The sequence below is a fragment of the Lissotriton vulgaris genome, chromosome 7, assembly GCF_964263255.1.
Source record: "Lissotriton vulgaris chromosome 7, aLisVul1.2, whole genome shotgun sequence".
In the NCBI taxonomy this organism is placed as follows: Eukaryota; Metazoa; Chordata; class Amphibia; order Caudata; family Salamandridae; genus Lissotriton; species Lissotriton vulgaris.
Window position 1 is genome coordinate 829,068,532 of NC_141695.1, and position 23,497 is coordinate 829,092,028.

The 23,497-nt window shown below is 46.0% G+C and overlaps 1 protein-coding gene across 17 annotated transcripts in view; it reads left to right on the forward strand.

The window, feature by feature from the left end:
- The window catches only part of GCGR (glucagon receptor), a 522,801-nt gene that overhangs the window by 83,121 nt on the left and 416,183 nt on the right, over positions 1–23,497 (forward strand). For 3 of the 17 annotated variants that reach the window (XM_086931134.1, XM_086931139.1, XM_086931146.1), the window contains exon 1: positions 20,564–20,834. The exons of 6 other annotated variants lie outside the window; for them this stretch is intronic. The gene's annotated coding sequence lies outside the window, so the exon portion shown is untranslated. Of the gene's footprint in view, positions 1–20,543; positions 21,514–23,497 lie in introns of those variants that run through there. 8 more of the 17 variants (XM_086931138.1, XM_086931144.1, XM_086931131.1 and 5 more) reach the window with 7 other exon arrangements.

Below are 23,497 nucleotides of genomic sequence, written 5' to 3' on the forward strand. Positions count from 1 at the left end.
TAGGTAATGCTACTCCCTTCGTTCCTATGGGCCTAAAGGCCCAGAGGTGCGAATGGTTTTGCATCACCTAATTTACAATTACCTAATTGGCAATGGCAAATAAGATAATACAAAACCAAGGTTGCCCGGGGGCCTAAGGTCCAAACAAGCACCCCAAAGAAATAGTGCACATGTAAAGTGCACACATGTGCGCACTAAATGGCACTTCGAAAAATGCATTTTTCTTGCATTTTCAAAAATTGCACATCATACCATAGACCTGAAGCCGATGGTATCCTAAATGCAAAGTTTGCATTTGGAAAATTCTTTGTACATGTGCTTAGAGAATTGCAAATCGCGATTCCCTATTTGAAGTCTCAATTTTAGGTATTTTAAAAAAAATGTGATTATCTACAACGCACTGCCAAAGCCTTTCATACATCTTGAAAGGCTATTTTAAATTCACAAACGGTCAAATTTAGCAATTCGCACCATTTGCGAATGCAAAATAGTTTGATACATGTGGCCCTAAATGTTCATCCTTTCTGCATCAGATTGCACAACAGTTGTAGTGCCTGATTAACCCCTTCGCTGCGGCGGCAATTCCGCTGCAGCGCTAGGGGGGGGGGCCCGAGCGGTGCTCGCATGCTCGTGACGGAGCCGCTCCGTCACGAGCCGCAGTTGCGCTGTGCTCCTGACGGAGCAGTTCCGTCATGGACCCGCCCGCTTAATAGAACGCACCGCGCAGGCGCAAAATCAGCGCCGCGCAGGCGCGGCGGCAGGGCCATGACGGAACCGCTCCGTCATGAGCACAGCTCAGCCGATGCTCATGATGGAGCGGCTCCGTCATGAGCATACAAGGGGTTAACTTGACCATGTCCAGCAATTTCTGATCTAAGAAGTGCAGTGAAAAATGCACTGTGGTCAAGATTTAACCTTGCCTGGCTATTGTGAACTATTTCGTGAATGTATTCCTTTTATTTTGGGATAGATTTTCGGAAGCAACGTGGGTCTCGAGCAGCTTCCTTTAAGATGAGGCTTACTAAATGTCAAACTCATGGTAATCACAGGTTGAAGAAAATTATGTGTAGCTTCTAAGGTTTTCATGATCGTGTCGAAGAGTTCTATAACATTTTGAGTAAATTAAGATGAAAATGCTGTATAAAATTCAGCTAAGAACCCCATTTTGACCGTACGAAGATGGGGGCTTTTTCTGCTCAGTTTCTCAGCTGTAGCCTGCATGGAGATTGTTTCGAAGCACTCGAATTCTTAGTTGTCCCTCTGCATGTCTTTGTTGATTTCATCCTTTTTAGGTTTTGCCTCGCCAAAAAGATGCGCTCTGCGCATCTTTTTCGCGCAGGCGAAAACCTGATGAGAACTGTAGTGTGCTTTGGGTCGGCCCTCGTCATTCATTGGCTGGCTCCGTAAATGGAGCCTAGCCATTGGACGAGGGGCCTGTCCGTCAATGCCGGACCAGACACGGGGGCGTTCCCGACATTCTTTGGCTTTTGCCGACGTCACGCGACGCCGGGAACGCCCCCGAGTCTGGTCCGGCATTGCCGGCACCTCCCTTGCTCCCCCTCCCGCTTGTTTAGGTGCCCGTCTTCTGCTCCTGTACATTCAACACAGGCTCACCATAGATTAAAACAGCAGGTTACTATCATTTATAAACTAACTGCAACACGAGTTTCATAGACAAGAGTTTTCATAGACTTAGTCAGATATCTCGCTAGTCCGTCCTTAGTTTTTAGTTTTTCACCTAGAACAACATACACCACGTGATCGGACCGGGATAAACATAGAGTCTGACGGACTCTAGACTTCACGGACACTCGGCAGGGAGAATACAATGCAGCACGCGTTTTGAAAAATCACTCGGTAAGATTACGGAAATGGCAGCGGGGAGGCCCGCATAATATAGGGACATAATGATATAATCATGACATTCGAGTAAATTGGTTTATTATTGCTCCCCCTCCCGCTTGTTTTAGGCCCTAGACTTGTCCGCCGAATCCAGGCGCCGCTGCCGTCTTTGGGGGCCCAGGTTCGCGCCGCCTTGCTCCGCCGTTCTGTCTGTCTGTGGTTCCTCCCGCAGCTGCGTCCAGTGTGACCGCAGGGAGACTCCCGTTCTTTGAGGCGTCCACCCTCTCTCCCGCAGTGGGAAGACTCCCGATGATGCCGTCTGCGTGGTGCCCCTGGAGTGTTCCACCAGATACAGACCCCCCCCCCCCCCCCCCCCCCCCCCCGTCGTCCATCGCCTCAGTGCCTCCGGGGCTCCACGCCAGCTCAGTCATGCGCCTGGACAATGTCTTTCACCCGCTTCTGCACTCAGCTGCACCGCCGGGCTCCTGGGTCAGATCTTCAGGCCTAGCTTTGTCGGGCCGTGTGGTACCCCCGAGGCGCAGCTCCGGCGATCTGGCTCTCGCGGTTAGGGCTGCTCAGCTGACTGTCCCGTCCCGTTGCTCCCACATTGATATCGGGTTGAAGATTCTCATTTAACGGTGTGATTACCATGCAATTTACTGGTGGCTAAAAACCTAGGCCTGGCTAAAGCCTTTCCTGAGACAAGGAGCGACGTAATTTAATTTTTGAAGTTTTGTGTGGTATGTTATAGATTCAGATGAATAGCGTAGCATTTTATGTACGTGCATGCATTGTGTTCCTTGCTTAGGTGTGGTTTGAAAAAATAAAGATGAAATCATAAATTAGATCATGGCAGTGAGCAGCAAGAAAACAATGTCCTGAAAACATAATGTGCTTATAGTATTTCGGAAGGGAAGGAATATGTTTATCTCAAGCCCATGTGAAGGACGAGCTTGCTATTGGATTATGTTTTAGTCATCTGGTTGGGAACAGGGCTTTAGTTGGCAGCCAGTGTCCTTTCGCTGTGTTTTTTAAAATATAACCCTTCAGTATTTTAAGAAATTCTCCATTTTAGTTATCCTTTACTTAGCTGTTAAGGGGCCCCCTGCTCTATGCAACCCAATCAGCCATAGCCTTTTAAAACTGCATTCTGGGACTTATCTCTGCCTGGTTTCTTACTGTTTCGTGTTTTGAATTGTGCTCAATGTGTGCGCTTAGACACTGCAGGTTTTTCTGTTCAGAGCACTTTATCGTGCTATTGTACTTCGGTTTAAGCAGGCTGACTTTAGAGAGCGTTGATTGTCATTGAGCAAGGAGGGGCAGAGGTAAAAGTGAAACTCTATGCTTGCGAGTTGGAGCTTCTGCTTTAAAGTTTTGCAAAGCATGTGCTGGAGTTAATGGAAGCACCCTTTGCATGTTTAGAATGGACATTCCGTCTGTGAAGATTCCTCGTGCTCTTGCTCTCAACAAATCCTTAAGAATTTCTATTCCGGTAGAACCCGCATCAAAAGAACATTATCAATGACATACTTTGTATTTTATTTGTATGCACTTTTATTGGCTTTGATGACCGAAATAAAGTTCATAGAATGGAATGGAAATGGTATTACATACTGAGTTACATAAAAACAATGTAATTATTTAATATTTCAGCAGTCAAGGAGTTTGTGTTTTATAGCGTCTGTAACATTTGGGACCTATGGTCTAGATAGTTAAGTGCACTCAGAAGATTTTCCCTTCCGCACAGGAATGCTGTCACCATACAAATTGAGTTCAGAATCTCCGACACCTCAACAGGAGCAATGATGACCATTTCCACAAAGTTTATTTGATGTTTCTTCTGTATTGTGTTGACATTTCCAAGTTATAATTACTAGTGCAAAGTTTTAGCTTTTGGTCGCCCAATTACTTTCATTCATTTCCACGACAACACTTTACAAGTGTTTTGCGGGTTACACTCATCCTCTGGTCCTATGTCTCTGTGTGCCTAAATCCCCTTCTTATTTGTAATCAAATTAGATATGGTAATGCACAAGATTTCCCCAAAAAAAGAAGTGCCTATTATTTAGTCTATTTTATTGGAATCTCGCCCTTCATTCGATTACACAAAGAATTGTACAAGGTGAAGAAGTTTGAAGATCACTTTCCTGTTTCTCATTACTTATCTGGAGAATCTAAAGTTAGTGTAAAACTGTTCATGGTAATGCCCGTGGATGAAGATTTATCATTCAAGTCGCTAATTTGGAAGGTAGAAGTGTCCGTTCTATGAATGGTGAGTTGTATGGAAAACGTTGTCAGGACCTGATCACATTATGCAGAGGCAGGCCTTGAAAATTTTCCTTGTCATTGGCAACCACCAGAATGAAGTCCATGTTGAAACGCTTGCCGTCGTCTTTACTTCACTCAGTTGTCAGTAACTGTGTCCCTTTGAACCTATAGAAACGCTGCATCCTTGAGAGCACTATTGTTAAAGACCTTCTCCAGACCGTTTGTAGGTGAGTTCATTTAAAGTGCTTGTAAGGAAGTAAATCAGATGTGGAGAAACTTCAAGGAAATAAACTGCCAATAAAAGCTTTGGTGTTTTAATTTAGTAATCCGTATTGTTATTTAGTCCACATTTTCCAGTATGATATTGCCATTATCAAACTTTGTCTTTATTACATTTAAGACTACCGATGTATAACTTGCCTCTGACATATGTTGGGTAGGGGAGCAGTTAGTTACAACTCTGCTAAGTGGTCCCAAGTCAAGTATGTTACACTCAGAACACAGCTCCACCGATGCACCCACCACACAGCTCCACCGATGCACCCACCGCACAGCTCCACCGATGCAGCCACCACACAGCTCCACCGATGCAGCCACCACACAGCTCCACCGATGCAGCCACCACACAGCTCCACCGACACAGCTCCACCGATGCACCCACCACCCAGCTCCACCGATGCACCCACCACACAGCTCCACCGACACAGCTCCACCGAGGCACCCACCACACAGCTCCACCGAGGCACCCACCACACAGCTCCACCGAGGCACCCACCACACAGCTCTACCATGCCCCCACCACACAGCTCTACAATGCCCCCACCACACAGCTCCACAGATGCACCCACCACACAGCTCCACTGATGCACCCACCACACAGCTCCACCGACACAGCACCACCGATGCACCCACCACACAGCTCCACTGAGGCACCCACCACACAGCTCCACCGAGGCACCCACCACACAGCCCTACAGATGCACCCACCACAGAGCTCCACCGATGCACCCACCACACAGCTCCACCGATGCACCCACCACCCAGCTCCACCGATGCAGCCACCACACAGCTCCACCGACACAGCTCCACCGATGCACCCACCACACAGCTTCACCGATGCAACCACCACACAGCTCCACCGATGCAGCCACCACACAGCTCCACCGACACAGCTCCACCGATGCTCCCACCACCCAGCTCCACCGATGCACCCACCACACAGCTCCACCGATGCAGCCACCACACAGCTCCACCGACACAGCTCCACCGATGCACCCACCACCCAGCTCCACCGATGCACCCACCACACAGCTCCACCGACACAGTTCCACCGATGCACCCACCACACAGCTCCACCGATGCACCCACCACACAGCTCCACCGATGCACCCACCACACAGCTCCACCGATGCACCCACCACACAGCTCCACCGACACAGCTCCACCGATGCACCCACCACTCAGCTCCACGGATGCACCCACTGCTTGTGCCTCCGTGTGCCCCTGTTGCCTGCTTGTTATGTTATGTTATGTTATGTTATTTATTACTTGTTAAGCGCGCATACGCCCTGGGGCTTCTTGGCGCTGGTGAGAGAAACAAACATAACAGTGCATAAAAGAAAAACAATTATTTTTTACAGTAGGCCTGGGAAAAAAGAAGAGTTTTAAATGCCTTCCTAAAAGCAAGGAGATCCTTGCTATGTCGCAGAGTCAAGGGGAGGGAATTCCACAATGAGGAGGCTAAGAATTGAAAGCTGCTGCCCCCTTGACGTTTCTTTTTGAAACGAGGGACCTCAAGTAGATCTTTGTGGATTGATCTCAAACTGCGCGAAGGTGTATATTTGCGCAGTAGTGATCTAAGGAACATGGGGCCCTTACCCTCCAGAGCCTTGAACACAATGCAACCCACCTTAAAAGTGGCTCTCTGTTCCACAGGCAGCCAGTGCAGAGTCTCTAGTCCATGTCTAATCGATTCCCACTTAGGTGTTTTATAGATAAGTCTCGCAGCTTGATTTTGCAGGTACTGCAGTCTTTTAAGTTGGCCAATTGTGCTGTGTGGGTGTGTGTGGAGGGCTCTGTGTAGCTGTGTGTGTGGGAAGCTTTGTGTGGCTGTGTGTGTGGGAAGCTTTGTGTGGCTGTATGTGTGGGGGGCTGTGTGGGTGTGTGTGGGGGGGCTCTGTATGGGTGTGTGTGTGGGGGGGCTCTGTGTGTGTTTGTGTGTGTCATTTGCGAGAGATAAAGCTAGTGGCATTGTAAATGGCAATGCCATTTATTTATGTTAAAAAAACATAAATAAATATAATGTCAAGAGCAATGTCAATAGCTCTAACTTTAACAAAGGCAAAACCATTGCATTGTAAATGCTTGTTACTGTTCGTTTTACTGTAAGGCTCAAGATGGCACATCATTTGCTAGTCATAATTCAGGCGGGAGGATCCAGTATCTTTATTTCAACCATAAACCAGTTTCTTGTGTTTAGATTTCTAGAGTGAAGCGTGGCACTAAAAACACAGTTTACGAGGACAATAAATCCGGGGTGGATGTATAAAAGTTAGAAGGAGATAAGTGCAATAGCAGTGTCAGTACCTTGGTGGTGCTGTACCCCATCAAGAGAAAGGAGGCCATCCGGCATCAACACTTACGGAAACACTAAGGCAACATCTTTTCCTTATGTACCTGCTTACTAAAATGTGATATGGTAGTTATGGCCTAAAACCACCGCACAACAGACAGCACACTGTAACCTGAATCAGCGTATCCTCTCCTTTGCTGTTATAATTGCATGCATGCCCTATTGTGAAATGCCATTTTCCGCCAGTGACCTACAACTTTCTTTACCTACCTGTAATTTTGCAATGGGAGATCCTTGCACGCACAAAAAATCCTCTATATGAAAAGCTATCCTATGTTATGTGTATTTGTAAAGCTCACTATCACCCCTTAGGCAGCGGTCTTCAATCTGTGGGGCCCGACCCCCAGGGGGGTCGTGGAGTCCTGGGAAGGGGGTCGCAGATTCTGCAGAGTGCAGTTCCTGGCATTGGGCTGAGGGTGCTCACGGGGAGGCCTAATTCACACCGAGGTGTGAAAAACATCAACGCCTCATTAACAGGTAAAAGACCTTTCAAGTACTTGGGTGTGACTGTGTGTGTGTCCCTGAAGCTGTTTCAGCCTGGCTCACATACACGAGCTGGGGGGAGCTGGGGGGGGTGGTGGGGGAGGCTGGCTGGGGGAGTAGCTGTAGTTTAGCCCTTTGAGTTCAATGGATGTTGCGCACCTGGAGCTGTGGGTCCCATGACACGTCCCCGCCCCCAGCAGGGAGGCACAGGGATGCCCTCCTGTGAGCGGGAAAGAAGAAGGACGACGACGCAGAGAGATACTGACCCCTCCCCCCCCCCCATGAGAGAGGCACAGAAAAGGTGGGTGGATGAATGATGGGTGGATGGATGGATGGATGGATGTAAGGCTGAAGGATGGATGGATGTGTGAAAAGGTGGGTGGATGAATGAAAGGGTGGATGGATGAATGATGGATGCATGGATGGAAGGATGAAAGGGTGGATGGATGAAGGATAGATTGGTGAAGGATAGATGTATGGATGGAAGAATGAAAGGGTGGACGGATGAAGGATGGATGGATGAAAGGGTGGATGGATGAATGATGGATGGATGTGTAAAAAGATGGGTGGATGAATGAAGGGTGAATGGATTTATGAAAGGGTGGATGGATGAATGATGGGTGTATGGATGGAAGGATGAAAGGGTGGATGGATGAAGGATAGATTGGTGAAGGATAGATGTATGGATGGAAGAATAAAAGGGTGGACGGATGAAGGATGGATGGATGGATGAAAGGGTAGATGGATGAATGATGGATGGATGGATGGGTGTGTAAAAAGATGGGTGGATGAATGATGGGTGAATGGATGGATGAAAGGGTGGATGGATGAATGAATGATGGATGTATGGATCGGAGGATGGAAGGGTGGGTGGATGGATGTATGAATGGATAAAAGGTTGCATGGATGAATGATGGATGGATGTGTGAAAAGGTGGGTGGATGAATGATGGGTGGATGGAAGGAAGGGTGGATGGGTAAAGGATGGGTGAATGGATGGATGAAAGGGTGGATGAATGAATGATGGAAGTATGGATGGATGGATGTGTGAAAAAGTGGGGGATGAATGATGAGTGAAAAGGTGGGTGGATGAGTGAAAAGGTGGGTGGATGAATGATGAGTGGGTGGATGAATGATGAGTGAATGGATGAATGAAGGGTGGATGGATGAATGATGGATGGAAGGATGAAAGGGTGGATGGATGAAGGATAGATTGGTGAATGATAGATGTATGGATGAAAGAATGAAAGGGTGGACCGATGAAGGATGGATGGATGAAAGGGTGGATGGATGAATGATGGATGGATGGATGTGTAAAAAGATGGGTGGATGAATGATAGGTGAATGGATGGATGAAAGGGTGGATGGATGAATGATGGATGTATACATGGAAGGATGAAAGGGTGGATGGATGAAGGATAGATTGGTGAAGGATAGATGTATGGATGGAGGGATGAAAGGGTGGACGGATGAAGGATGTATGGATGGATGTGTGAAAAGGTGGGGGGATGAATGATGGGTAGATGGATAGATGAAAGGGCGGGTGGATGGATGTATGGATGAAAGGGTGGAGGGATGATGGATGGGAGAATGAAAGAGTGGATGGATGAAGGATGGATGTATGGATGGGAAGATGAAAGGGTGGATGGATGTATGAATGGATAAAAGGTTGCATGGATGAATGATGGATGGATGTGTGAAAAGGTGGGTGGATGAATGATGGGTGGATGGAAGGAAGGGTGGATGAGTAAAGGATGGATGTATGGATGGAAGGGTGGATGGATGAACGATGGATGTATGGATGAAAGGGTGAATGAATGGATGTGTGAAAGTGTGGGTGGATGAATGATGGAGGGATGTGATGAGGTCTAACAGGCGCATTTATGGTTGTCAAAAGTTGATGATGAGGAGTACCAGTTTCTAGAAACTTTTCTCGGAAGGGGGTCCTTACGCCTAAAAAGGTTTTACAAGGGGGTCTCGGCATCAAAAAGTTTGAAGACCTCCGCCTTAGGGTATCCTGGTGGAATGTATGACGTTACAAAGCATACATTCACAAAGCATACCATTACAACAAAACTTTTAGAACGCAGGATCCATTACAACGCATGCCATTACAACGCAGATGCTATTACAACGCATGCCATTACAACGTAAGTATGGGTAAGTATTTATTTTAATTTTAATTAATGGGAATGTAATAGTAGTGTAAATGTTGGATAGTGTAGGGGTTAAAATGACTATTCTAACTCCAGGGGGTGCAACGGTAGGGTAATTGTTGGATAGTGTAGGGGTTAAAATTAAATTAAATACTTACGTTGTAATAGCATCTGCGTTGTAATGGCATCTGCGTTGTAATGGCATGCGTTGTAATGGATCCTGCGTTGTAAAAGTTTCATTGTAATGGTAGTGAGTGGTGGAAGTTGCGTTGTAATGGCTGTTTCCCTCCTGGTGCTGATCAGGTGTGTGTGCCTGCCTAGGGTAGATTGATTAAGTGAAAAGCCAGGCCTTCAGCTTCTGGTGGGATTCAAGCGAGAGAGGAGGCCCTGATTGTCGTGGAGTGGGAGGCTGCTCCACGCTTCATGAGCGATGTATGAGAAGGCGCGACTTCCTGACCTGGTTCTGTGTATGCGTGGGAAATAATGGGAACCATAAACAGACTTCCCTGTTTAATAGAACCCAGGAAGGGTCCTCACTCTTTTGACATATAGACATTAGAAACTTATGTGAAAAGAAAGCCACTGGAAGGGTCAGCTCCTAGGGGTTCATTCAGAGGTTAAGGAAGTCCAATAAGCATAAACTAAACCCGGCTACTAGCGACCAATGAGAGCACCTCACAAGACCGCCAAGGAAGTTTATTCAGGAAGGGTAAGCAGTCTTTCAGATGCAGGATGTCCATCATCTAAAGAACATTGGCTTGCTGATCCTGTATCTGATAAGCAATGTAATGTATGTATCTATTATTTTATATGCTGGGATAACAGTTAATGTAAATCTTTTTCCTCATTTCACTACTGCATCAGTGTATTTACTCATTCTTCCTCTACTAGTCATTTATTCAGCTTTTCTTAAATTTAACACGGATCAGGTCTCCACCAACATATGCCCGCGTTATTATTATTGACAAAATCCTTACACCTTTCCTGGGGCCTCATTTATGAAAAGTGACGCATCGCTGCGTGAAAACAGCGATGCGTCACTTTTCACGGCGCACTCCTTACGACATTCCTGATGCGTCATATTTAATGTATGACGAATCATGTCGCAAGGAGTTACAGATACGTCAGCATTTCTGACGTATCTGTAAGCGCAAAAGTGACGCATTGCTGGAGTTTGTCACAAAAGTGACGCAACTCCAGCAATGCGTCCTTTCACATGGGGAAAGCCCCATGTGAAAGGGCTTGCGTCAGTCTTACGCCTGCTTTGAGGCAGGCGCAAGATTTTGACGCAACAGCGTCCTAAAAGTGACGCAGTGAAATCTCATAGATTTCACTGCGTCACTATTACGAGGCTTTTTGCGGGGGAACGCCCCCTCTGCATACATTATACCTGACGCAGGTATAATGTGGAGCAGGGGTTTAAAAAGTGACGCATCTACCTAGATGCGTCACTTTTTAAATATGGCGCAACGAGGCGCATTTTTTACACCGCTGGTGCGTCACAAAAAGTGACGCACCCGCGGCGCAAAACTGACGCAAGGCCTTCATAAATAAGGCCCCAGATCCTTCATTTCTTTGACTGAAAGACACGTTATCAATCAATTATTGAAACAGCAGTTTATCATCAGAGGGCTTTGTTGCAATTGAGATTGTTTCTTGCATTAAAGTGACATTTCATGGACTCACAGTGTATCCTTGAACATTGAGATTGTAACTCAGGGCCCGATTCACAGAATGAACTTAAGACTAAATCCTAAACTTACTACTATTTGGTATTCACAGAATGCACTTACTACTTTCGGGATTCACAGAGTGAACTTACTACTTTCGGGATTCACAGAATCAACTTACTACTTTCGGTATTCACAGAATAGATTTAAGACTGCTAACTTTACGTCCGCACTCGTGCCGTAAATTCCGGCCCGGAGGCGGAGTTTCCGGCTTGGGGGCAGAGCTTACGGGCCAGAGGCAGAGCTTCTGGGCCGGAGGCGGAGCTTACGGCTTGGAGGCAGAGCTTTCGGCCCAGAGGTGGAGATTTCAGCCATGGCTAAATACCCACCTCTGAGCCGGAAGCTCCGCCTCCAAGCTGCAAACCCCGCCTCTGGCCCGGAAGCTCCGCCTCCAGGCCGTAAGCTCTGCCCCCAAGCCGGAAACTCCGCCTCTGGGCCGGAATTTACGGCCCGAGTGTGGACGTAAAGTTAGTAGTCTTAAATCTATTCTGTGAATACCGAAAGTAGTAAATTCATTCTGTGAATCCTGAAAGTAGTAAGTTCACTTTGTGAATCCCGAAAGTAGTAAGTGCATTCTGTGAATACCAAATAGTAGTAAGTTTAGGAATTAGTCTAAGTTCATTCTGTGAATCGGGCCCTCAGACACTTGTAACTCATGCCCCATCAGCTTGTTTAATTTGTAACTTAGCTTCATTCACTTTCTTCCTACCACTTCTATCCAACGATGAGGGAGGGGGTAGATTGAAATCGCAATGAAATATGAAAAATGATGTCTCATAAGTCTAGTGCATTGAATATTTCAACACGCTCCACACGCTGGACACGTTATGATCCCAGCCCCCAGTTCTTTTCATGACCCTTCCCCCCACCATTCTCTTAGCACATTGACCACGTCCCCAAGGTACCGGCCCAGAGTATTCCATAGGATACTCCCCTTCAGCTGGGTTCATCTCTGAATTCAAATCTTCCGCTCTTTGAAACTCTAATGCACTAGATGTACTCAAGGTCCAAGAATGATATACCAATGCTATTGCTGCCTGTAACGCGGACACATGTCACACATGCGTCAGCAATAATGCCCTGGCTTTGGCAAATGACATTTCTTTCCTAGGCTCATTCTTCAACACCTGTTGGCAGCCTTCATTTGTATGAGTGGTGACCATAACTCCTTGGATGAAATCACACTCCAGTAACTGTGGGACTTAGGAAGCTAAAAACACCTACCTATCCTGTGCTTTTTAGTCAGTCCTTCGTGCAGTCCAATCACCCTTCTCATAGTACTTCCACGTTTTTCCCATCACTGTCCTCGGATCGCAAACACCCTCTTGAAAGCTCCTCTCATAAGCCCAGCCTTTTCTTTTTATGTAGGGACACCTCGCCTTCCTGATATCATAACCGTGAAGGACGGGAATGCTTGAATTCATCAGACCCACTAGTAATTAGCCAAGGCCGAAAACCCTTGTATTTGTCAGGCCCACTGACACTTACTCTGGATTGGAGGTTCTTGATTTAATCCAAACCAGGATCTCCAAAGTCGGTACTAGAGGGCAAGATCCATGCCAGATATTTAAGATAACCACATTTATCTAAATGGGGATACTCTAAAAATGTATTTGTCCCTCCACGACCTACTTTGGAGAACCCTGATCCAAACCATTGGTAATTGCTGTATGCTTGAAAATGGAAACATCCTTTACAACGCGGTGTTTACACCGCGCAACCTTTACGACGCAGCCATTACAAAGCAAGTCATTACCACGACTTGCGCTGGATGGTGCTCTTGCTTAAGAAATAGTTTGATTTTCTATTCCAACACATTCCCTACTGTTACGTGGGCTGGAGTTGGAATAGAAAATTAAACTAATCCACAATCCAGCGCCCTCCAATGCAAGTCGTTGTAACGACTTGCGTTGTGAAAACCGTGTTGTATAGTACCGCGATCAAAATGATCGCGTTGTACTGACGTACATCACTTGAAAATGGGCGATTTAGTGTTTGAGCTGTCATACCCACACCCATCAATTTACTGTTCACTCTTTCAACACCATTATTTTTAGGATCACGGCAATTTGGTATCCCTCCATTGATGCTCCCCGCAATAGGTTGTCTCTTCATCCCACTGCTTGTGCACCTTCTCACTGGCGCCCCCTGTAGCTTCTTTATGCTGTTGCATCTCTTAACCTCCTCAGCATGGCCCTCCACTGAACACAGAGTAGGACTTTGATGGAAGGCTTTTCATGACTCTGCTGCTGCTGCAGGCCGAGAAGGAGTAATGAAAGGATGAGAACCGTCTGATGACTAGGCATGGAGGAGCGGACATGTCTCCCGCACCAGACCTTGGCTGGGATGTCCCACACCAGATTAGCTAGAAAGAGTACATCATGTATAGAAAATTGATTTAAACAACAGTTGTTTTACCACTCTCTGTTATTGACATTGATGTTATTTTCTTCATGTTTCTGTGTCTCTTTTTATGAAACACACAGTACAGGCTGATTGCCCCGACTCATCTTCGCCAACTTCAGGAGGGTTTAGTATGCCCACGATGCAACTCGTACATACTCCATTTAGCAACCTTCCTGACAAGAAAAGCTTTGGAATAGGCTCTCGTTACATGTATTGGACTTGTCAACAACCAGAACTCTTCGAGGTATTTCCCTTCCTGAACGCTCGTTTATAGTTTTCCGGCGATGGACTAGGGATGCACTTTATCTTTTTGTGATTTCCTCAGGTGTTTAGTCTTCAGTGTTTGCTTTTATCCACAGAGCATTGGATGGATTCGATCACACACACATGTATGGGTTGCATGGTGGGCGCACTTCTATCATGCACCAGGCTACTGTGTTTTTCATCACTTTGTGATCACTCCTTCTCACCATCTCACCTGCCTTCACTGGATTGTGGATCGGTGTTTCATGTCTACGGACTTTTTCTTTCTTGCCCGGGTTTTTGTGGGCCTAATTGGATTTATACTCGTTTTTATTAGACAATGTAAGCATTGCAGAATGTATTTTGTTAATATTGCAGCCTTGAGAAAGTGTTCTTACAGAAGTAACACGTGCCGGCTGACAGATGGATTTGAACGCTTGCACTTTTCAATCAAGATTATCCAATAAAAAAGTGGTGAAAGAAAACGCAAAGACTTGTTCTTTAGAACAATATTTATAATGAGCAGACTTCTGTGTGCTCCAGTGACACATAATATTCTTTTTTTTAAATCAGAATGCCAGTTTAGCGTGTGGTCGGGCATTGAGGGTAGGGGCACATGCCTATTTACCATGTAGGGATTAGGGAACATCCTGTCCCAACATCCCCTCTCCCATACATACTCTCTGTGCTGGTGGCCAGGCCTAGGCAACCGCAGGCATGAGAAGGCATCATCCCCAAACATCTGCAGGGCTCTCTCCAGCAGGCCTACCTTACTCTTAGTCAAGCGACTCATACTGCACTGCTTACGGGGGATGGGTCGCCACGCAAGCCCAGATGCTTGCTCTCATTAGCTGGGCTTCTCCAACGAGTAGCCAGTGAGCTACTTACTGTGAGCTCTCCAGCTACCTCCAAGTAGCTCTCCTGAGTGTAGCCCAGCCTATTAACAATAGATGCTTTTGCTTCGTTGAATTAATATACATATACCAAAATTGAGATTATACATTCGAGATGAAAATGTGACTATTTTCAGAATTCATAAGCTGATATTTGAATTTAAATGGCTGAATTTTCAAAATATATGTAAAGCTTATATGTGACTGATAAATCATGTGGCACTTTGGAGACTTTTACAAATGTTATTACCTTAGTACCAGAGGCATTGCTGCTATGGCCGGTATGTAATACCCATGTAGAGGCATTGCATATGCACAAAGCCTTCATTACATCATTGCTGTCAACCATGCCTGGTGCACTGGGGTGGTTGCTGGTAGCACCCTTGCATACTGTGGTCACTAATGTAATCTTGTCTGATGTGGACCCTATTACACCACTAATAACATTAGTAGCTCTCAATGAGTTTCACTAAACATCAGTAGCTCTCATTAAAGAAAAGGCTGGAGACCCACTGGATGCATCGCCTCTGTGGGTCGAGTTTCATCGTCCCTACTAACATCAGGCACACGCATGGGCTGGTTGTGTGCTGGTGTACCAGGCAGTGGGCTCCCTCCTCCTTTTGTGATTCACATCAGGCACAGTTTGCTCTCCTTCTGGTTCAGTTACAATTTTGCCCAAGTGGCCACATTCTGCGTCTGTTTCACTTGTTTCTGCCTCCGTGTGGGTTTCGTCATATACATGTTTTTGTGATGTGTAAGCACCAGGTGTCAGTTTGATCACCTTTTTTCCAGTTTTTCGGTATTTTGGAATTTTCAGGATTTTGCCCCTTTAATCTTTCCTGCTGAAGCGTTTACCTTCCCATTTTTTTCTTTACCAGATTTGTTCTGACCTTAGGGTTATGAAGGCAAAAATGGTTTGCCCAGCTTGCCAACTTCTAACGCTCTTGACTTTGTTTCATATTCTTTTGTTTGTCCTTGCATGTCTTTTCTTTAAAAAAACGTTAAAGGGGGAATGTGGAGTTATTGACCACGAGAAGGTAGTCTGTCTTTGACTTCTCTCCTTTAGCAAGGAACTCAGACTCTCCACTGCCTCTTGTGCTACTTCCGGGCAGCCATCTCAGTGTGCGGCTTTTTGCAGACTGGAACCAACCACGAAAAGCGTGCAGCAAAAGCTCTCCTCATTGGCTCCCTTCACTCCTTGTCCTACCCTCCCCTCATAACCACCTGTAAAGATACTCCAGGTCTGGCTTGAAAACATGGAATATCTGCATCAACCACATGCTTCCTTTTGTAGCCTGCTCCTCCCCTAGTAACTGCACCTCACTAGCAAGAAAACTGCTAATTCCTCTCCCATTGAACAACAGAATAACATGTTGGGAGGCACAACAAGTTCAGATCACAGCTGCTGGACGTATTTTGAAGGAAAAGTCATGGCCGCCAATTCCCCGCCAGCTCCTTGGGTCTCTGTAAAGTCCTGTTCATGTCCTTAGACTTCTGAAGAGCATGTAAAGCGCTTCACTCCAGCAGTCATCTTAAGTGACAAGCGGGCTGTCTTCGGCCTCCAATGATCCTGATAGGCTACAGAAGCCGTCATCCTCTCTTTCCCCATGCACAGCTACAGCAATGCACGAGGTCGCTCCTTTTCAGTGCTTCCCCCACACCTATGGAACTACCACCGCACTAAGCACCATCAAATGGAAGTCCTTCAGTGGCTTCATAAACTTCTCAGATCCTTTCTGTTTGCACCTTCCCTTCAGTTCTGTCCTCACTGGCAAACCACTGTACCCAAGATTCCTTGCGACTGCCAAAGAAGCGAGATGGGTCTCGTTAGCCGGTTCTAGATGATACATCTACGGCGTGTACTGCTCAGCTGAGCAGGGCTTCATTGTTTTTAACTGAACTTATAATAACTGTTGATTAAAAACATGCAAATGTATTTAAAAAGGTGAAATTCTGGCTAACTACAAGGATCCATCCAACGACTCTGCGTGTTATCTAAGTGTTCGATGCTTTTGAAATGAATAATTCAAACTGACGTGTGCAGAGAAGTCTGATAGAAAAAAATATTATGGCAGAAAAAATGTCCCCAAAAAGCGAACAATAAGCAACATTTTCAATGTATAAAAGAAAGGTATTATCAAGGTTATTTGTTGAGCTTTTCAGAATCCTCCCCACTCTTACATTTCAAATAGTTCATCTTTTGATTAAAAACTTCTAAAAGTCTTTTACGATTTGATGTCCCTTTCCGGAAAATGTAATACCAAAGATGTAAATTTTGCTAGAACAAATATGACACATTAAGATGTTTTTTCCTGTACATATGAAAAAATAAAATCTGTGAAATCTGACAAATGTTGAACATTTTTTCTTGTCTAGGCTGGAGAGGAAACGTCTGAACATTTTGCAAATCTCTACTGTTTGTCTATTGTATTTGGAGCTCTGCAGCCCTGTATGTGGCTTTGCCTGCAGAATTAATTATTCTAAGTGACAAAGGTCGATTGCCCTTGTTTTATCTTGATGAACGAATGTAACCTGCCGCCCACATGAATTCACCTTCAAACACACATCTGCCTCCAACTGCACAGTTATACCTATGCTGTAAAGGGTGTTGACACCAATATTTGTATATTGTGCTATAGAACAAAATGTAGATTAATTTAGTAACTAAACATGCCGGCTGGTGCGTGCAGCCAGCCATGCGCCATGGCAAACATGTAGGCTCTGAGACCAGGTGGTGTACTGAGCTTCTTATGCTGACATGAGTAGAACCTGCATAGTCCTTTAAAGGCCTGGATTTCACTTACTCCTCCTGGGCTGAAAATGGTCAGTTTTGAGCAGAGGATGTGCCCTCTGCTCCTTTTATGCTCTTGAAATCTCTAAAAGGTGGGTGATCTCCAGTTGGGCAAGGCTAGCCAGGCAATGGTTACAAACCTAGCCAGGCTTACAGACTGTGCCTATGTGGGTGAGGCACAAAAGCAATAAGTCACCACCCTCCAACATCCTGCCTCATCGTACATGATCCTGAGCCATAATGCAGGGCTCTGCCCGTGTTGAATGCTCCATTGCTGGCTAGCTCGGCTCGTGCTCTATGAATATGTATACGCGCAGACATACGTATATAAGACTCATCAGGGCTGCCCCATGCCACCCTCTTTCCCTCACTCCTCCATCCACGACCAATGCTTTATTGTAAAACTATGAGATTATAGCTGAGGGTGAAAAGCGTGGTGCCTTTCTGTCCTACTAAAATCTTCCTCCAGATATTTTTACTTGCAAAATTATAGGAAAAAAGTCACGGTCAGAAAATACAAGAAGGTTAAAAAATCAACAATGTTGTGAAGGGAGATCCTTACTCCGCTGCTTCTGGTGAGGCACGGATTTGCTAGACGGCTCTTTTTATCAATCGCAGTCCAGCTGTTCTATGAAAGATATAAACTGTGAGCCTTGCAAACTACTGGTGGTATATGTCCATGCCACAGAGGTTCTAGTAGCTAACTCTCGAACAGTCGCTGTACAATTACAGGACTCTTCCTCAGGCCTCCTCCGGGTGCTGTCTCCAAGCTGCATTGACTGTCCTAAGCAACGGCTTGGATCCAGACATTTACACCCAGATGCTCCAGGCAGTGCCTGTCCCAGCAGCTCCTTGGTCCTGAAGGCAGGCCCCAGCCAGCAAAGGGAGCTGATTGGACAAAAAGCCCTCCAGCTTCCAATAGAAGTTTTATTAAGTGTTTGTTTGGGCTTTACTATATTGTTAACATGCAGTTCTGTGTGTTCTGAAAAACCGAGAGGCAACAAAGGATGCAAGTGAAATCCTAAAACACACAGAACAGCAGCAAGCAGGGTGTCCAGTGCAACCGATGGGCAGTAATTTATGGGCATTTGTTTGTCATATTTCCATGATTGGCGCGTCCGAGTAGTGCTTCTGGCCGCACGGTGACTTTCCACATCTGAGACTGAAGTCTGATTTACCACTTATGAGTGTTTTGCTTTTGCCACTCTGTCGGTTAGTCAGATATGCCACATTTATTGGAAAGTGGGTTTTTTAAGGTTTGAGGCCATAAGACTTTGCCACTTCTAGGGTGACTGAGATACCTATTGCCCAATGAGCAGTATTTCACAGCAGTGGGTGCTGTTGAGAACTATAATTGTTGACTACATTGTGCACATGATTCACGCTGGGTGAGCGGTAGGAGGTCAGACCAATGTCATGTTTAATGCTAGTGTGTGACATGCCTTGTACTGTCGTGAGTGTGATGATAGCCAGCTTTGTGGCATATTTGTTCAGTGTTGAATATGTGGAAATAGCCCTAATTTGTTGTTTTGAAAGTTTGTGTATGTTATTTCTTAGTGTTTGTTATTGTGGTGAGCCAGGCCCTAGGTGCAATGTGCATTTCTGTGATGCTACATAACATAACGTGTATTTGTAACGATCTGTTGGCGCTGAGTAACAGATGTTTATTGTTACCCAACTCTATGGTACTCATTTTATCGACCTCAGAAGGATGAAAGGCTGAGTGAACCATCAGGATTTGAACCTGTGATCATAAGGTTGAACACAGGCCCCTACAGTGGACGCGTTAGCCCGCTAAGCTACCAGACTGACGTTTTCAGTTAGAAAAGTGTGTTCATGGCCACGTGCGCTGTAGCATCCTTTACTGTTGGTGGTAGGTTTTTGTGATTTCTTGGCTGGTTATAGGCCCCTTCATAGCACAAGCCTGTGCAGATGGGTAGCTGTGCACTGTGTGTTTACTCTAAAAGAGCTTTATCATAGAAGGCCCAGCAAACCAGCGTGTTTCATGAGCAGGACCTCTGCAGCCTGCTAAAGCCATAGATGTGTTCTACCGTCGGAGATTTACTCCAAATGCATGAAAAAACAAATGGAACTGCAAGAAATGGTGACTGAAGCAGCACACACTTAAACTTCAAATGAGGAAACTTCCAAATGGGGTACACTCCCGTCAGCCTTAACCCACTGGCCTCTCCTCTGTTTTTCCCGTTCTCAGACTACAATCTGTGGATTCAGACCAGAGGAAACAAATGCTCCTGCTTCAGGCTCATTTCTGGACCCGAAACCTCCTAGCTCTGCCTCTCTGAAGGCAGCTCCGCCCACCCAGGTGAGATGAAAGCACTGGGTACTGGAGATTCCTGCGAATCTCCTTTATTTCTTTACTTCCTTGGACTTTGGACCCATTCGTATTGAGGAAGCTGCAGCTCGAGTAGGAAATGTACTCGAGCGGCAGAAAGAACCAGCGCCCTCTTGCACTGCCATGGTGCCGCTCATGCTAATGTTTCATGCAGGACATAGACCTGGCGCTTAAAAATCCGTGTGAATGACGTGACCTAGTGCACTCGTGGAACTCTATGTAGAGGATGGAGTTTTTAGGTCCCCTCGCGGAGTTCTGCATAGCGGAACTCTGCAAACTCTGCAAACTCTGCCCAGGCCTAGTTTCGGTAAAGCCGCATTGCAGATGTAATCCTTACATTTTTACATTCTTTTTTCTATCCTTCCTGACATGATATTTTGCTTTCATTAAAGGCCTTCTGATTTCTGCCTGTGTGCTTTAGGCACTCTCCGTCAGTTAGCAGGTGCCTCAGAAGAACGGGAATTTAATAAGTGTTTTTTCAGAGGGTTTCATTGATAATTCTGAGGCCCTATTTTTAAAGTACTGAGAGAGGGTGTAAGTAACTGCACTTGGCCTTTACGTTGAACCAGAGCGGCGCGGCTCTCTTCACTGGGGTAAAACTGAATCCTCACTTGGAAATACGCTTGGGTGCACCAGTGAACCTTGCAGTGATGTAATAACATGATGTTTTGCTGAACTGCTGAGCACAATCCCCAGGAAATGCCACACCTCCTGATTGCAGTAATGCTATTTCTTCATCAAAGTACTGCCCTTTTAGAAAGCCTGCCACACTTAGCTGAGGGCTCGAGCTGGAGAGGTCGAGTGCTTGTTGACGGATGCAGAACGCCGCCCTCGACATGTTTAACTGGCGCTTCCATGTAAGCGCCTGGCTTGGGTGGCAGAACATGCGAACCTGAGCCAAAGATTGCCCTGGGCCCCCTGTGGGAGCGTCGTTGCTCTCTGGCACACACTTGGTGAATCTGCACCGCGCATGCGTGAGCCTTGGACGGCTCCTACCTCTGGAGTGACTTCATGACTTTGATCACGTGGACACCTCAGGTATCCGAGGGCCGGACACAGTGGTTGGGGGTCTTTGGAGATTTGCAGGGCGGCCTCTGTCTGGATCCTTGTTCACATGGAGAGCTCAGTAGGTCCTCGGTGATTGTCAGATTCCTTCCAGGTGGGTGTTTGTGTCACTCTCCTGACTTGTGTGTGCTCAGCACTCACCGTAGAAAGGTTACTGCCATTGGGTGTTTCCTCATTACAGAGAAACCTTCATTCTTGCTTGCAGGGGAGCTGCTATTTCATTGCAAGGGCTCATTCTGCGGCTGTACATTCACACCTGAAAAACACCAATGCCCAAAATGTATAGGAGGCGGCTGGAGAACAGAAACTATCTGGGCATCCTTCCTGGACATTCTGGGCTTCAGGTGAGGGCCAGACCTTCTCTTGGAAAAGATTCCCTCACCACCACCCACTTGGATGCTTGATTTACAATGTTACGGAAAATTCATTTTGAGGAGTTGCTTTCCTTGGAGGTCTGTCACTGTGGTTTCCTGCAGCTGCCAGCAGTGCACTTTCTATGCTCTCTGGAGCCGCCCACAGTTTTTAGAGTGATATCATATGATAGGTGATTCCTTGCATGACCTCCTGCAGGACAGCTCGAATGGCCGCCTTGGTTTGTGCCCTCACTGCTTTTCCTTCAAGTTTCCTGCATAGGTACAGTGACGGAAACAAGGTAAGTGCACAACTCTGGCCCTCACCCATGACATCTGCAGTTCACATGTAGGTCATATATGGAGAAACTCTTCCATACACTCTATCCCACCCTTGACTCCTTGTTTACTCGCGCCTTATCCAGCCTCTGTAGGATCTGGAGAGTAGGGTAGAGGGGGACGAAATACATGGACGTCATTTTGGGGTCGCCAGCCCTCCAGCTGTGAATCCTGGCTTCCCCCCTGCAACCCCTGGTAGTACCGGTGCGGCCCGGGCCCCAGAGGTAGCAACATTAGTGCCAAGAACACAGGGGCAGCCCAAACCTCCTACTTCCTTCTCATTTTTAATTCTACTAATAGTGAATAAATTACTATTAGTGCAATATTAAATGGAGCACACTTGGATGGAATGGGACCTTTGGTGGCTGCTGAGGTAAGTAACAATGCTATTAAAAGTATGTTGTGTGTGTGCTTGTAGTGAGAGTGTGTTTTTATGAGAGAGAGACAATGTGTATGGGTAACATGTGTGGCTATGTGTGTAACAATGTTTGTGAGTGAAACTCTGTGAGAGTCAGTGATGGGTGGTGAGTGAGACTGTGAGATTGAGTGAGAAACATTAGGAGAGTGAATAAAGAATGGCTGCATGAGAATGAATAAGAATGAGTGCAAGGGGGTATGAGCGAGTGTGAGAGAGCGAGAATGAGTGTGAGAGAGAATGAAAGTGAGTGTGAGTGAGAATGTAATTTTACTGACGAGAGTTTGCTCTGGGATACTGAAGATAATGGCTCTCTTACAGTGATACCCTGTGCACAATACTGGCACTCTCATACTTGAGGCAGTTGTTAGCATGACACACACCTGTGACAAAATACTAGGACTGGCACACTGGTGGTGAATCTTGTCATAATGGGCACCCATGGTATAACACCGGCACTGGGATAGTAGAGGTAACTTTTAGCACATATGGCAACCTTGGAAAAATACTGCCATACTTCAGTCAAATCTTGGCACATGGATACCAGTCGCAAAATGCTGGTACTAGCAAACTAGTGGTAATTCTTGGTATAAAGGTGGGCAACGTGATATATGGCAGGGTGCCAACCATGACAATATGCTGGCTCTGACTTACTGAGGTTATTTTTTTACATATTTGTGATCTATGGTATAGGGACTCCACAATGGCAAACTTCTGCCACTGGCATATTTTATGTAATTTCTAGGTCTCGCCTACACAGTGCATGCACTATGCTGCTAAACTTGTTGCTTACAATTCAGTGGTCATACAAGCTGCACACAGCGTACAATCAGTTGTTTCATTGTTGATCTCATTTGCAGTCTTTTGATTGCATAGCTCCTGTAGGCTTCCCTTCCTTTCTTGTGTTAGCTCCTCCCTGCAGCATTGACCAAGTACTTATATTGTTCCTCATCTTTGTCTTTGTTCTTCCTCGTTTTGTTGCAACACACTATTTTTTTTATAAAGGTTTCAGTATTATTCCTGAACGTGTAATGCGCTTTTCAACTTATAACAAAAGGTATACGGCTTCTTATTATGTTTTTTTCCCACACTATTTGCTGTCTCTATTGATGATTTAGTTACACCCACAACTGTATTACTCTACTCTACTCTACTTTATGCTCCTCTTCTCTATGCTTCTCCCTTCCACTCTACACCACTCTATTCTATGTCACTGCACTCTACTGAACGCCGCTCTATACATCGCCACGCTACTCTACCCCACTCTACGCCAATCTACTCTACCCTACTCCACTCTACTCTATGCCACTCTACTTTCCCCACTCTACATCACTCCATGCCTCTCCACACCACTGCACTCAACTCTATGCCAATCTACTCTACCCCACTCTACTCTACCCCACACCACTCCACTCTATGCCAAATTGCTCCATGCACCGCCACTCTATGCCACTCTATGCCACTCCACTCTATGCTACTCTACGCTAATCTCATCTATGCTAGCCCACTCCACTCTATGTAACTCTACTCAA